The sequence below is a fragment of the Oncorhynchus masou genome, chromosome 30 (genome assembly GCF_036934945.1).
Source record: "Oncorhynchus masou masou isolate Uvic2021 chromosome 30, UVic_Omas_1.1, whole genome shotgun sequence".
Taxonomy (NCBI): Eukaryota; Metazoa; Chordata; class Actinopteri; order Salmoniformes; family Salmonidae; genus Oncorhynchus; species Oncorhynchus masou.
Genome location: NC_088241.1, coordinates 3,913,970 through 3,927,611, shown reverse-complemented (window position 1 = coordinate 3,927,611; position 13,642 = coordinate 3,913,970). Strand labels below are relative to the sequence as shown.

The 13,642-nt window shown below is 46.1% G+C and overlaps 1 pseudogene; it reads left to right on the top strand.

Moving 5' to 3' along the window:
- Positions 1-5,144: 5,144 nt before the first annotated feature.
- Positions 5,145-12,090, top strand: LOC135521828 (zinc finger and BTB domain-containing protein 7B-like; annotated as a pseudogene).
- The last annotated feature ends 1,552 nt before the right edge of the window (positions 12,091-13,642 follow it).

Sequence of the window (13,642 nt, the reverse complement as noted above, 5' to 3'; positions counted from 1 at the left end):
CCTGTTTTTGGCAGAGAGGCGTGTCTGCTCTATACAATACGTTTCTATGTGAAGGCTCTGTACCGTTCGTCCCTCCTGAATAAAACCCTTGATTCCCATCGGTAAATTGGGATAACATGCAAAATGTCCTCGGTGTGGTGGGAGGGGTGGGTTAAGGGCCTCCGCTCTGTACTGCTCTGCCAGTCAAATGAATAATGTAATGTGTTCTTGGAACTAAGACCTCAACACACACACACACACACACACACACACACTGCCCCAGTTTAGCTAAGCAGAGGGGCTGGATGCAGGTACAAAAGGATCTTAAGATTGGAACCTTTTCCTGGATATGGTTTGTGTGTTTTTGTTACTTTGCCACTATTAAGAATGTCCTCCATCCTGGCAGATCTTTATTACATGGTTGAGTGCAATTATTATTCCCTATATAATCACATAGTTTTCATCTTTATAGAATTGCTTAAGCCACGTCTTGGATGTACCGGTAATTACCATAATGTTGTCTTTATTCTCGTTATCCAACCTTTTAACGAATTCAAATGAAGATTCAAATTCTCTCTGGCTGGGTCTGTTTTTATATCTCTTTGTAAGATGCAAATATCCGGTTCAGGGAGCGTTATCAGTGGAGGGAGTAGAGAGGGTCTGGGTTTTATTGTACTTCAGAAACGGTGCAGGGTCAAGATATACTGTAAATGATGAAGATTATAATGGAGGAAGAGATGGAGAATGGAGATGTGTCTCATTTAATAACAATTCATACTTGCAATAAGCCTTCATGACATGTTGCGAATGCTTTATAGCTGCTTTATAAATGCCTGTAAATGTATTCATAGTTCATTACATACAGGAGGTACATAGTGTTGCCAACTTGTGTTGGGCTGAATAAGGTTCTGTGTGGGCAGGAACTCTTCTCATCGTCCCCTCTTACCTCTCTTTCACCCCTCCTCTGAGAAGATGCACCTAAACCAACACCTCTCTCCCAGCCTCCTATGTTTAAGAGGGGGAGAGAGGCTTAAACGAGTGTGTGAGCGAAGGAGAATGAGAGAAGGGGATAGAGAAGCACTGAGAGCCAGAGGAGCACGTGGAGGAGGAGAAACGGTATGAGCAGAGAATTTCCTTCTCAGGCCTTGCTGTGTTGTGTTTTGTTTGGGAACAGCAGTTGTTTGGTTCCACCTGTGCTGTTCTGGTTGTCTCGTGTAAATTATACATATTTAAACTGATTCTTGGTTTAACTGAGTTCTCGTTGAGTTTGTTTGTGTGTAGTTCTGATGGACCTATAGTATGTTCTCCTCCCATGAGTATTTTTCATGTTGTATGTAATGACACATCTCCGTAGGTCTGCTGGGTGTGTTCTTTCAGCCATCATGGGATAACACATTTCACTGCCACCCACCCCTCTCTTAAGCTTTGCATAATATTCTTTATTCTAATATTATAATATTCTTTTAATTCATAAATCGTTTTATTGTATCAGAACAAAAAAAGTAATATTTTATCACACACAATTTAAATACATCTTTCAGGGTTACAAATGTTGCTTACAAATATCTTTTATTGAGTTTATGTTCGTACATTGTGCAATTATTTCCATAAACCTTGTTTCCTTGTTTTCTTTATAGTCATTTATTTAAGCCTTCACTGAAAAAAAGGTTGTTTTCTAAATTAAACTAAATGAAGAAGTAGCTATATTTTGCAAACTTACATTGCATTTGACATTTGTACAGTATTTCTGGTAAGGTGTGGATTGTTAGGGCCTGTGAAACGTGGATGTGAAATACATTAGAGCATTAGAAGTTTGCTAAAAACACTGCGAGTGAAACGCATTTGAACATATTATGAATGAACACACACGGAAAGCGTCATATTTCCCCCCTGGGCCGTTCAGAGCTGATATAACTGGTGTGGATTGGGAGACGTTACAGGCTGTAAGGAAAATAAGCACCAGTGTAATAACAGTCTAATGTCTTGTTTGTGTCAACTACTATTGATCTCTCACTTGGTGAACTCCGTTCAAGTTGCAGTCAACAGGACAATACGTTGAATCATTATTTTGATGGTCCAGTTGTTTTTGTCTTATTCATTCTATCAGGGCCCCATTTAAAGGGTTGTTATTGCCTGTCCAGAAATATACATATTTCTCCAATCCATTTTGAGTTATAACGGGGCAGTGAACCATTTATAAGAGCTTTTAGAGAGTGGGTGACGTACATGGCGAAGGCGAGGGAAGAGGAAGCCGTATTGTCGGAGGGGAGGAAAGGTAGTCAACTGTCGACAGAAGAGTGGGAGTTGAGAATCCGCTCTGAAACCGAGAGATAAGTTGGCCACCAATCATTAAAGAAAAGGGGATGACGAAGTGTTTTATTTTTTGAAAATAAAATGAACTTATTTACTACATAAACAGTTTTCAACTGGTTCCATTGTTTATAGTTTGTTTTATTTGTTTGATTTTAATTCACTTGAAGCATGAGGAGTGAGTCTTTCACTGTAATATAGCCTACAGTTTATACCAATCGTACAGCATATTTCAACAATAATTCTTAATATGGGTTTTAGTTACTATTATATTCATTTGTCACATTTGTTTGTCTTCACTGCTTCCGAATGTCTTTCACATTTCCACGAAGTGTTTTGTAAAGTGGTGTGCCGTTGTGTTTTCTTCAACATAACAGTCTGACATGTTTTTCCACATACTTTCCACTTGGGTTGTTTTTGTCTTTGTTTTTACTTCCATTCTTGTGGGAAAAGGAGCTGTGTTTCAAATGATTTGTAGTCATTTGAATGTGTTGGTTAAACACACGTCAGTGTATGTTTGGGTGGCTGTGTAATCTATATGTTAGTTAAAGAGGGATCAGCAGCCAGAGATGGCTGTCCCTGACTGTTAGAACAGGGGCTGCTGAACAACTAGAAACTAGAAACAGGGTGACTAAGAGAGAGCGAGAAAGGACAGGGGACGAGGGGAGAAAGAGAGAAGGCAGAGAAAGAGAAAATGTCTTACCGTCAAAGATCATTCCTTCTTTTTAACTGTGTGTGTGTGTGTGTGTGTGTGTGTGTGTGTGTGCCTCGTTTATAAAGTGACTCACAGTTGTTTGATTAACAGGAATCTCTTCCCTTTTTCTGAACAACACGTATACCCTTCTGAACAACACGTATACCCTTCTGAACAACACGTATACCCTTCTGAACAACACGTATACCCTTCTGAACAACACGTATACCCTTCTGAACAACACGTATACCCTTCTGAACAACACGTATACCCTTCTGAACAACACGTATACCCTTCTGAACAACACGTATACCCTTCTGAACAACACGTATACCCTTCTGAACAACACGTATACCCTTCTGAACAACACGTATACCCTTCTGAACAACACGTATACCCTTCTGAACAACACGTATACCCTTCCGAACAACACGTATACCCTTCCCAACAACACGTATACCCTTCCCAACAACACGTATACCCTTCCCAACAACACGTATACCCTTCCCAACAACACGTATACCCTTCCCAACAACACGTATACCCTTCCCAACAACACGTATACCCTTCCCAACAACACGTATACCCTTCCGAACAACACGTATACCCTTCCCAACAACACGTATACCCTTCCCAACAACACGTATACCCTTCCCAACAACACGTATACCCTTCCCAACAACACGTATACCCTTCCCAACAACACGTATACCCTTCCCAACAACATGTATACCCTTCCCAACAACACGTATACCCTTCCCAACAACACGTATACCCTTCTGAACAACACGTATACCCTTCTGAAAAACACTTACATCCCCCTTCTGAGGAATCGAAAACCACCCCTTACAGCTTTCTTAATTTTACGCCGGAAACTAAACACTAGTATGCTCTTATGTCTTTATCTCTCACTCCCCCTCTTTTTATCTTTTCACTTCATCTCTCTTTTTATCTCCTCTGATTTCTAGGAGGGGGATTCTGTTAGCATTGAGTTTTCTCTTAAACAAAACCTTCTCTCAGCTGTGACAGTTGTCTTTTCTATTGGCTTATTGTTTTGTGCCTCATGACAGGTTCACACACACACACACACACACACACACACACACACACACACACACACACACACAGTGTTTTCGGTGGGGATTTTGACCTTTCTGGCAGCACCGTCGATGTCCTCCTCGTCTACAGCTTTTTCCAGGGCGTTGTTTTAGATGATTACGAGCGTAGGAGACACCTCGAACAAATCTCCCTGAAATCACTTCCTACCTGCTCTGAGAGAGGCGGTGGCTTGATGCATCAAACCGAGAATGTTACATGTTAAGAGTTGTTTTAGTGAACAAGCTTTCATTTGGAGAAGACTTCACAGAGTCAGTCAAAGTTGCCTTATGGATTGTTCTAATGTGACTTTATCATCACAGACCATCTGTAATATGGCATGTTGGTTGTTTCATCTAATACCTACCTTGATGTCTGTGGCTGGGTCTATTATGACTCACAGCACCAATATGATTTTGGTTCTTACGTTACTTCTTCTTTAACAATTTTGATGTTGGCTGACTTGGCTAAATTTGCACATATTTGACAATGTTGTATGGTATTTTTGAGCTTCTTTCAAGGTCCCTCATCAGTAATGTCGGTGCATAAAGATCCTTAATTCTGTGCATAAGTGGCTGAAGGATGAGACCACGGGCTGCATCTCAATAGCCCAGCATGGCTTCCTTCCTCCTTCTTCGAGGAGAAGAGGCCACTTTAGACTATTGTACCCAAGTTCCCCCTCACCTGTCTAGACAGATGGACAAACATCCCTCCTACCTGTCCATCAGCCAAGGTCAGAGGTCAGATCTGTGGTTGGGGAGGGGCAGGCCAGCAAGTTGTGTATTTCGGAAACTTACGATCGCTCGTTTCAGAAAATGGACCCACTGTATTTTGGAGAGAGGGGCGCGTGGGCGAAAAGGGGGGAGGGGTATCTCTCAATCTCTCTCTCCGCCGCCAAGCACCTTCTTTTCATAAAACAGGAAGAGAGAGAACGAGCGAGAGAGAAAGAGGTAGACATCCCCAAGGATGAACGCGTAACCCCAACTTCTCTGAACTTCGAGAGTTAAAGGTTTAAGGAGAGCGAGGGAGAATAGAAGGCTGTAATATAGGAAGGAAGAAGCAAGTAAGAGCGAGGAAGACTGAAGTACAAAAACACTTATGCCATGACACAGACACAGCATCGCCTCCAGTCGACGGTCCCTCTATCAGCCATGAAGGCAGGAAAGGTAGGGGTGCCGTTTGGGTTTAGACACAGCTGATGGGTTGAGGTTGGGAGGGTAAGGTTTGGGAAAGTTTCTATTGATACAGGTGGGATTGGGGTTTCTGTTGAAGAGCGACGATATGAACGTTAGTGTGTGGACTTTATGGGTGGGGTGTGTATGTTTTTGACATTGCATGAAAATCAACAGACCACAAACTGAACAATGGGGACTCGGGGAGCCAAGAGAGAGACACGCAACGTGTGTGTGTGTGTGTGTGTGTGTGTGTGTGTGTATTTAATGGGGTGTGTCTTGTAGCAGGTTAGTCAGGTGAAACAGAATGTACTGTCGTCGAGGAGAGCCCTCCAGGGTGCTATGTGGACAGTATTATAGGATGGTTAGGGGGCTGTTGGTGGTTGCTACGGGAGGGAGACAAAGGTGGGGGAGGAGGGGGGAGTTAGTCTGTTGTTTGTGGAAAATGTGGTCTGCTCAGGTGTGAGTGGTACTGTGGAACAGGAGAGGGGGTTAGGTGAGAGCCAGGGGAACAGGAGAGGAGAGCCCTTGGGTGTTATAAATTAACCTCATTATATGGATACATAGACAATATAGACTTCTATAGACCTGGTAACCTACCTAGAAAGTAGTCTATGGATTAGTAAAATGGAGTAAGACACAAACTTCCGCTGTAGGCCTAAATGCTCTCTCTGTTTCACACTCTCTCACTCTCTTCCTCCATTATACACCTCCCCTGGAGGGCATGTGTGAAAGGGAGGACACGGAGTGGGTGATGAGGTCTTGAAAAGAAGGGAGGAGAAGAACAAGCTTCTGTTATCCTCACATAAACACTTCTAAACACGTCTTGTTTTACCCAACATGAACCCTTCTCTGTTTTCACTTTACCAAAGTCAAAGTTCTGTTTCAGGAAGTACCACACCGCACACTGTTAAGGTTAGACTCAGTGAGCAGAATCCTGACTTGAAATACATCCATATAACTTGAATCTTCCTTTGTCGATGTGACACGCAAAAGCTCTTTCATCTTGTATGTGTGGACGTCGTCCCCAGTACAGTCTGACTCCTCTCTATCACCTTGTGTGTGTGGACGTCGTCCCCAGTACAGTCTGACTCCTCTCTATCACCTTGTGTGTGTGTGTGTGTGGACGTCGTCCCCAGTACAGTCTGACTCCTCTCTATCACCTTGTGTGTGTGTGTGTGTGTGGACGTCGTCCCCAGTACAGTCTGACTCCTCTCTATCACCTTGTGTGTGTGTGTGTGTGGACGTCGTCCCCAGTACAGTCTGACTCCTCTCTATCACCTTGTGTGTGTGTGTGTGTGGACGTCGTCCCCAGTACAGTCTGACTCCTCTCTATCACCTTGTGTGTGTGTGTGGACGTCGTCCCCAGTACAGTCCGACTCCTCTCTTTCACCTTCCTCTTTCTGTCTCTTCCTCTCATTCGTCTCTCTCTCTATTTTTAATCAAGGAGCTAATACTATCAACCACTGACACACACACACACACACACACACACACACACACTCTGGCATCCCCTTCTCCTCTACCCCCTCTGATCCTCCCAGTTGTCCCCCCCTTCCCACCCCCTCTGCCAAAATCACTTTTTCCTGATGTCGTAATCTGGGGTTGAGTGGGTGTTAGTTTGAGGGAGAAGGGAGGAGTGATTGAAGGAGGGATAGCACTAAGCTCTTGTTTAATATGGTCCCTCACGTGAAGGAGGGATAGCACTAAGCTCTTGTTTAATATGGTCCCTCACGTGAAGGAGGGATAGCACTAAGCTCTTGTTTAATATGGTCCCTCACGTGAAGGAGGGATAGCACTAAGCTCTTGTTTAATATGGTCCCTCACGTGAAGGAGGGATAGCACTAAGCTCTTGTTTAATATGGTCCCTCACGTGAAGGAGGGATAGCACTAAGCTCTTGTTTAATATGGTCCCTCACGTGAAGGAGGGATAGCACTAAGCTCTTGTTTAATATGGTCCCTCACGTGAAGGAGGGATAGCACTAAGCTCTTGTTTAATATGGTCCCTCACGTGAAGGAGAGCTCTTTGTGGAAGTCACGTTAGTAATGAGAGGCTACAGTACCAACCAAAATATCTCTGCACCGTGACTGCATTAACTAACACAGTTTAACTTGACAAAGGACACGTCCATGCACTGAGGTATTCTAGGTATGTCAGCATTTGTTTCCTGGTATTCAAAGCCATGAAATGTGATCTATATCAAAAGCATACACAATATTGTTCTGATGTCATTGCTTGACATTCACCACACCAGAAGAAATGTAAAAAAAACTTTGTCTGATTCTTGTTTGTTTTTTCATGTTAAAAAAAAAACATCTGTGGCCACTGAATTATTTTGATTCAACCTGAACTTCAATGTGTGTGTTATTCTAACCAACTGTTCCCTCCTGCAGGTGGCGATGTCTCCAGGAGAGGACGGTCTGATCGGGATCCCCTTCCCAGAGCACAGCAGCGAGATCCTATTCCGCCTCAACGCCCAGCGCAGGGCGGGGCTGCTCTGTGACCTCACCCTGACCTCGCGGGGTGCCCGCTACCCTACCCACCGCTCCGTCATGGCTGCCGTCAGCCTCTACTTCCGCGGGCTGTTTGGGGGCGGAGGAGGGGGCCGAGGCGGGGGGAGGAGGAGGAGGGTTCAGTGTGTGCCAGCTGGACTGTGTCGCGCCCGATGCCCTGGATGCCCTGCTGGAGTTTGCCTACACGGCCACCCTGACCATCCGCAGCTCTGGCATGAGAGACGTGTTGAGAGGAGCTCAGTTACTGGGGATCCAGTGTGTGGTTGATGCCTGTAGAGACATACTGGGGGAGACGGCGGGTGCGGTAGAGTGGGAGACGGGGGAGGAGAGGGTACAGGCGGAGAGGGAGAGAAGGGTGGAGAGGGGGATGAAGAAAGGCTCCCGGAGGAAGATAGACAGACGGAGAGTCACCAAGGTGGAGTCATCGCACCACCTGCCACTGCCTCATCGCCCCAACATTAACACACACCAGCACCCCTCCACTCCTCCTCCACACCCCTCACCTGTTCAAGACGGGGCCCACTCTCATCCCTCCACCCAACCCCCCAGCCCTGAGCAGGATGAACACCCCCCCACCACGGGACAGAACGGGGAGCGGAAGCAGGGCAGGGATGCAGGGAGAGGGAGTACAGCAGTCAACGGAGGGGTGCACTGGCCTCAGGAGCGCCTCCTCGCCCCCCACCCCCCTCTTCCCCTCTCAGACGACAGGCTGTCAGAAGATGAGGAGGAGATGGAGGGAGTGGGGAACGGTGGGGTGCCCAGCTTTACTTCAGCCCCCCTGGCAGAGCAAGAGGTGGCCACAGGGGCAGGAGGTGGGGGTAGGAAGAGGAAGTCTCAGACCCCCCAGCAGTGTCCTGTCTGTCAGAAGATCATCCACGGAGCAGGGAAGCTGCCCAGACACATGAGAACACACACCGGGGAGAAACCATTCGAGTGCTCTACCTGTGGGGTCCGCTTTACCAGGTATGTACCTGTGTGTTTTAACACTTATTACCAGGTATGTACCTGTGTGTTTTAACACTATTATAACCAGGTATGTACCTGTGTGTTTTAACACTATTATCACCAGGTATGTACCTGTGTGTTTTAACACTATTATCACCAGGTATGTAGCTGTGTGTTTTAACACTATTATCACCAGGTATGTAGCTGTGTGTTTTAACACTATTATCACCAGGTATGTACCTGTGTGTTTAACACTATTACCACCAGGTATGTACCTGTGTGTTTAACACTATTATCTATAACAGATTACAGAGCTATTACATTGTTACATATGATGCTGAGCCATTATCCTCTTTCCTTTCTCTCTCAGGAATGACAAGTTGAAGATCCACATGCGTAAACACACAGGGGAGCGTCCGTACCCTTGCCCCCACTGCCCTGCCCGCTTCCTGCATTCCTACGACCTGAAGAACCACCTGTCTCTCCATAGTGGGGCACGCCCCTTCGAGTGCCCGCTCTGCCACAAGGCCTTCGCCCGTGAGGACCACCTCCAGCGCCACCGCAAGGGCCTCAGCTGCCTGGAGGTCCGTACCCGGGCACGGCCGAGGCGCGGGCCTGGGGCTGACCACGGGGAAGAGGGCAGAAGGGTTAGAGGAGGAGGAAGAGGGTATTCTCCAGACCGACTCGACCCGCTGGAGAATCTGGCCCTGCAGCCCCACGCCTCAGCATTCCACCCCCGTCCTGGGATGGTTGGCCTGGGGGATGGGGCTGAGGCTGGGGCTGGAGGTCAAATGGTGTTCCAGGAGGAGGCTGACGGGGAGCAAGCTATAGCCCTCCTAGGGCCTCACAGGTTACCCTACTCTGCTCTGCTGTGGAGAGGCCTGGAGCTGGGGGTGAGAGGGGTGGAGGGGGAGGAGGCAGGCGGGGGCCACTCTCCTGCACTTCAGCATGCAAGATGGGAGGAGGAGGAGGAGGCAGAGGAGGATGAGGAAGACGAGTGAGAAGAGAGGAAGAGTAGAGTGTGCATGGATGTGTATGTGTGTGCATGTGTTTGTGCGTGTATGTGTGTGTGCGTGGCACCTCCAGTATGGATGGGGATCTCACTCAGGTGAATGGACCTGCTCCTTCTTACAAAGCGCTTAGAGAAAGACTAAACAATAGACAAAGACTAAACGATACAAAAAGAATAATGGAAAACGGGTTTTCTGATTTGTTATTGTTGTTTCATGGCTCTCTGTTTTTATTTCAGTTGTCTTTTATTTCTATTTTCCATTATTTCTATTTTATTTCATGCTGTGGTTATTCTTATTAGCTGTACATAAAAAAGGCTTTATTGAGGGAATGTTTTGCACATAGATGTGCTGATGGGGATATGGGGTTCTTTTCTCTCACTATGCAAACTGAAGTCAGAAGCTGAGAAAAATGATGTGTCCAGATGTAAAAAAAAAAAAGAAATCATGTATTTTTGAGCAGAGTGCTGTTAGAGTAATATAACAATCAAATGTTATTGAAGTTCAAACAATATGTACAACATCCATCTGGCACTACTAAACCCTATCACTCTTCATGTCACTATACTAGCACTCTCAGCGGGGTAGTAAGAAACCAGAATCATCCGGTTTTCAGTGGAAAAGCAGAGAAGACACAAAGCCTGAAAACCGGTAGCTTCCGGTTCCTTCCGACCCGCTCAGGTGTTTGTTTTACGCCTGCTAAGTTAGGTAAGTATAGTAGTAGGTGTGGAATCTGCTGTTTGACTTTGGGTGTACCCTACTACCCTCTAGTGGTTATTGGTGGAGCTAGTCGCCAAGGGCAACAAGTCACCAGGTTTCCTATTGAAGATAGACATTATCTAACAGTAACAGTCATATTTTAATAAGGCTTATTATTTTGCTGTCTGTTGTAAGTAGATTTTCATGCCCTTTTATGAGGCACCGATGATACCAAAGATTTCAGTTTATTTCTTCCTAATCAATCAGTTTGATCAAGCACAGGAGCACCAGAGCTATAGATTGAGATCCCAATGGGCACGCACTGGTTGAATCATTGTTGGTTCCACGTCATTTCAATGAAATTCCATTAAATCCATGTGGAATAGACATTGAATTGATGTCTGTTCCCAGTGGGATGGCTCTAAGGGTATCCTGGGATTTTAGAGCCAAGGGTTGGTTGAAAGACCTGTCTTAATTTGCCCGGTTCTCTGCTGCAGACTGCTAGAAGGGTTGGACACTGCTTCCATAGGTTCGATTCTCTGTGGGGCTCTACTACCCTACCTCAGAGTGGAACTGAGAAAAAATGTATTTCATTTACCTTGGTTTCACAGTAACTTTATGCAGTTACTGCTAACATGAGCCACATTTTCTCCAGAATACAATACAAAAGAGGCAGGATACTTGTCCTCATGATTAAGCATGTATTTAATGTAGCAAAAATGACAATCAATTTTCGACCAAATGAGCAGTTACTGCCTTTTTGCTTGGTAGGGCAGTCTAGTGCTCTGTGAAAAATGCCTGACCAAAACTAGACTACATCTGCAGGGTCATTGGATGATTGTTAATGAGAGGTGTGTTTTTTGCTTTAGCGTTTACTTGTTGACATCGACAGGGGACAATTCCTTTCCAAAGTTTCCTTCTTTAGAATGTCTTCTGATCATGCACTCCTTGTTTTTTGTGATTGCAAAAAGAGCGAGAGAAAAGGAGAGACCAAGAGGGAAGGAGGGAGTGAGGATGAGACCTTGATCTCTTGATTGCTCTGTATTTATTTATTTATTGTTATTTATTGTGGCTTTCCAGTTGAAACTGTGTGTGTGGCCTGACACAGGGTATCCACAGTGACCTGACCCAGGGTATCCACAGTGACCTGACCCAGGGTATCCACAGTGACCTGACCCAGGGTATCCACAGTGACCTGACCCAGGGTATCCACAGTGACCTGACCCAGGGTATCCACAGTGACCTGACCCAGGGTATCCACAGTGACCTGACCCAGGGTATCCACAGTGACCTGACCCAGGGTATCCACAGTGACCTGACACAGGGTATCCACAGTGACCTGACCTGGGTTTGATACAGTGACCTGACCCAGGGTATCCACAGTGACCTGACCCAGGGTATCCACAGTGACCTGACCCAGGGTATCCACAGTGACCTGACCTGGGTTTGATACAGTGACCTGACCCAGGGTATCCACAGTGACCTGACCCAGGGTATCCACAGTGACCTGACCCAGGGTATCCACAGTGACCTGACCCAGGGTATCCACAGTGACCTGACCTGGGTTTGATACAGTGACCTGACCCAGGGTATCCACAGTGACCTGACCCAGGGTATCCACAGTGACCTGACCCAGGGTATCCACAGTGACCTGACCCAGGGTATCCACAGTGACCTGACCCAGGGTATCCACAGTGACCTGACCCAGGGTATCCACAGTGACCTGACCCAGGGTATCCACAGTGACCTGACCCAGGGTATCCACAGTGACCTGACCCAGGGTATCCACAGTGACCTGACCCAGGGTATCCACAGTGACCTGACCCAGGGTATCCACAGTGACCTGACACAGGGTATCCACAGTGACCTGACCTGGGTTTGATACAGTGACCTGACCCAGGGTATCCACAGTGACCTGACCCAGGGTATCCACAGTGACCTGACCCAGGGTATCCACAGTGACCTGACCCGGGTTTGATACAGTGACCTGACCCAGGGTATCCACAGTGACCTGACCCAGGGTATCCACAGTGACCTGACCCAGGGTATCCACAGTGACCTGACCCAGGGTATCCACAGTGACCTGACCCAGGGTATCCACAGTGACCTGACCCAGGGTATCCACAGTGAACTGACCCAGGGTATCCACAGTGATCTGACCTGGGTTTGATACAGTGACCCGCAACACCACTCAGCTCGGTCCCCTTCTGGCACAGTTGAAGTGCTTCGTACCTGCTTCCTGTAGAGTCTTAAGAGAAACTGCATTGTGCTTAACGTGACGGCTAACAAAGACCCAGTGCCATGTTGGGTGAAAGGTCCTCTGTTGGCTATTCTCCCTCCTTTTGTATTTGTTTTGCACAACACATCACACCCTGAAAAGGTACAGCAATAATACTGGCACATTCCATCCTCCGGGGGAGAAAGAAGGGATCAGAAAAGAGACCGAGCCTTTCTCTCTCTCTTTAGAGCACAAGACAACTGTCGCACCACCCGTAGCCATTTCACACTTTCAGTTAGAGATAAGCATCAACTGCACTTAGGGAGAGAACTGTGTTGTTGATTCAACATGTACTGTATGTTATTGTGTTATCTGTCAAAGCTGTGTGTATAAGTCACAGATAGGCCCTTAGGGGGCCTGTCTCTAGGAGACCAGCAACCATCTTGGGTGGCCCATTGCAGGTGTAAGGCTACTTTGCTTACAGATAATCAACTATTTCTTCAAAGTCTGTCACTCTTTAGGTGATAGTGAGTTATGTTCTTTATTTACAACTATTTACGAGGCCTGTAACTCTAGCCTGAAGCTTATGTAGCTCTAGCAGACTGGACCTGTGTGTGCTATCCATTCCCCACTATGTAGAAGAACTTTCCTTGTTTCTGATTTATTTGCACTAAAATATCGAGAGCTTTTATGTTTTTTTGTTTCACCTCCTTATCCATTCCATGCCATCACTCAGTATCGTTTGTGATTGTAAGAGAAGATATCTGTATATTGTTCCTTCAATTCTTGATAATAACATTGGTCTATATTCTTTCTACTGCGTAGTGTAATAATCATGATAAGAGATTGCTATGTAAAGGGGTGAAGCTGCCTTGGACTTTTGGTTTTGTGCTGCAACTATTCTCAGGAAATCTTGAGCAATGCACTAAGTAATTATGCAAAATTGTGGGGGAGATATGCTGTGTATATATGTAGCTTATGTATGTTCATACATGTCTGAAGAGGT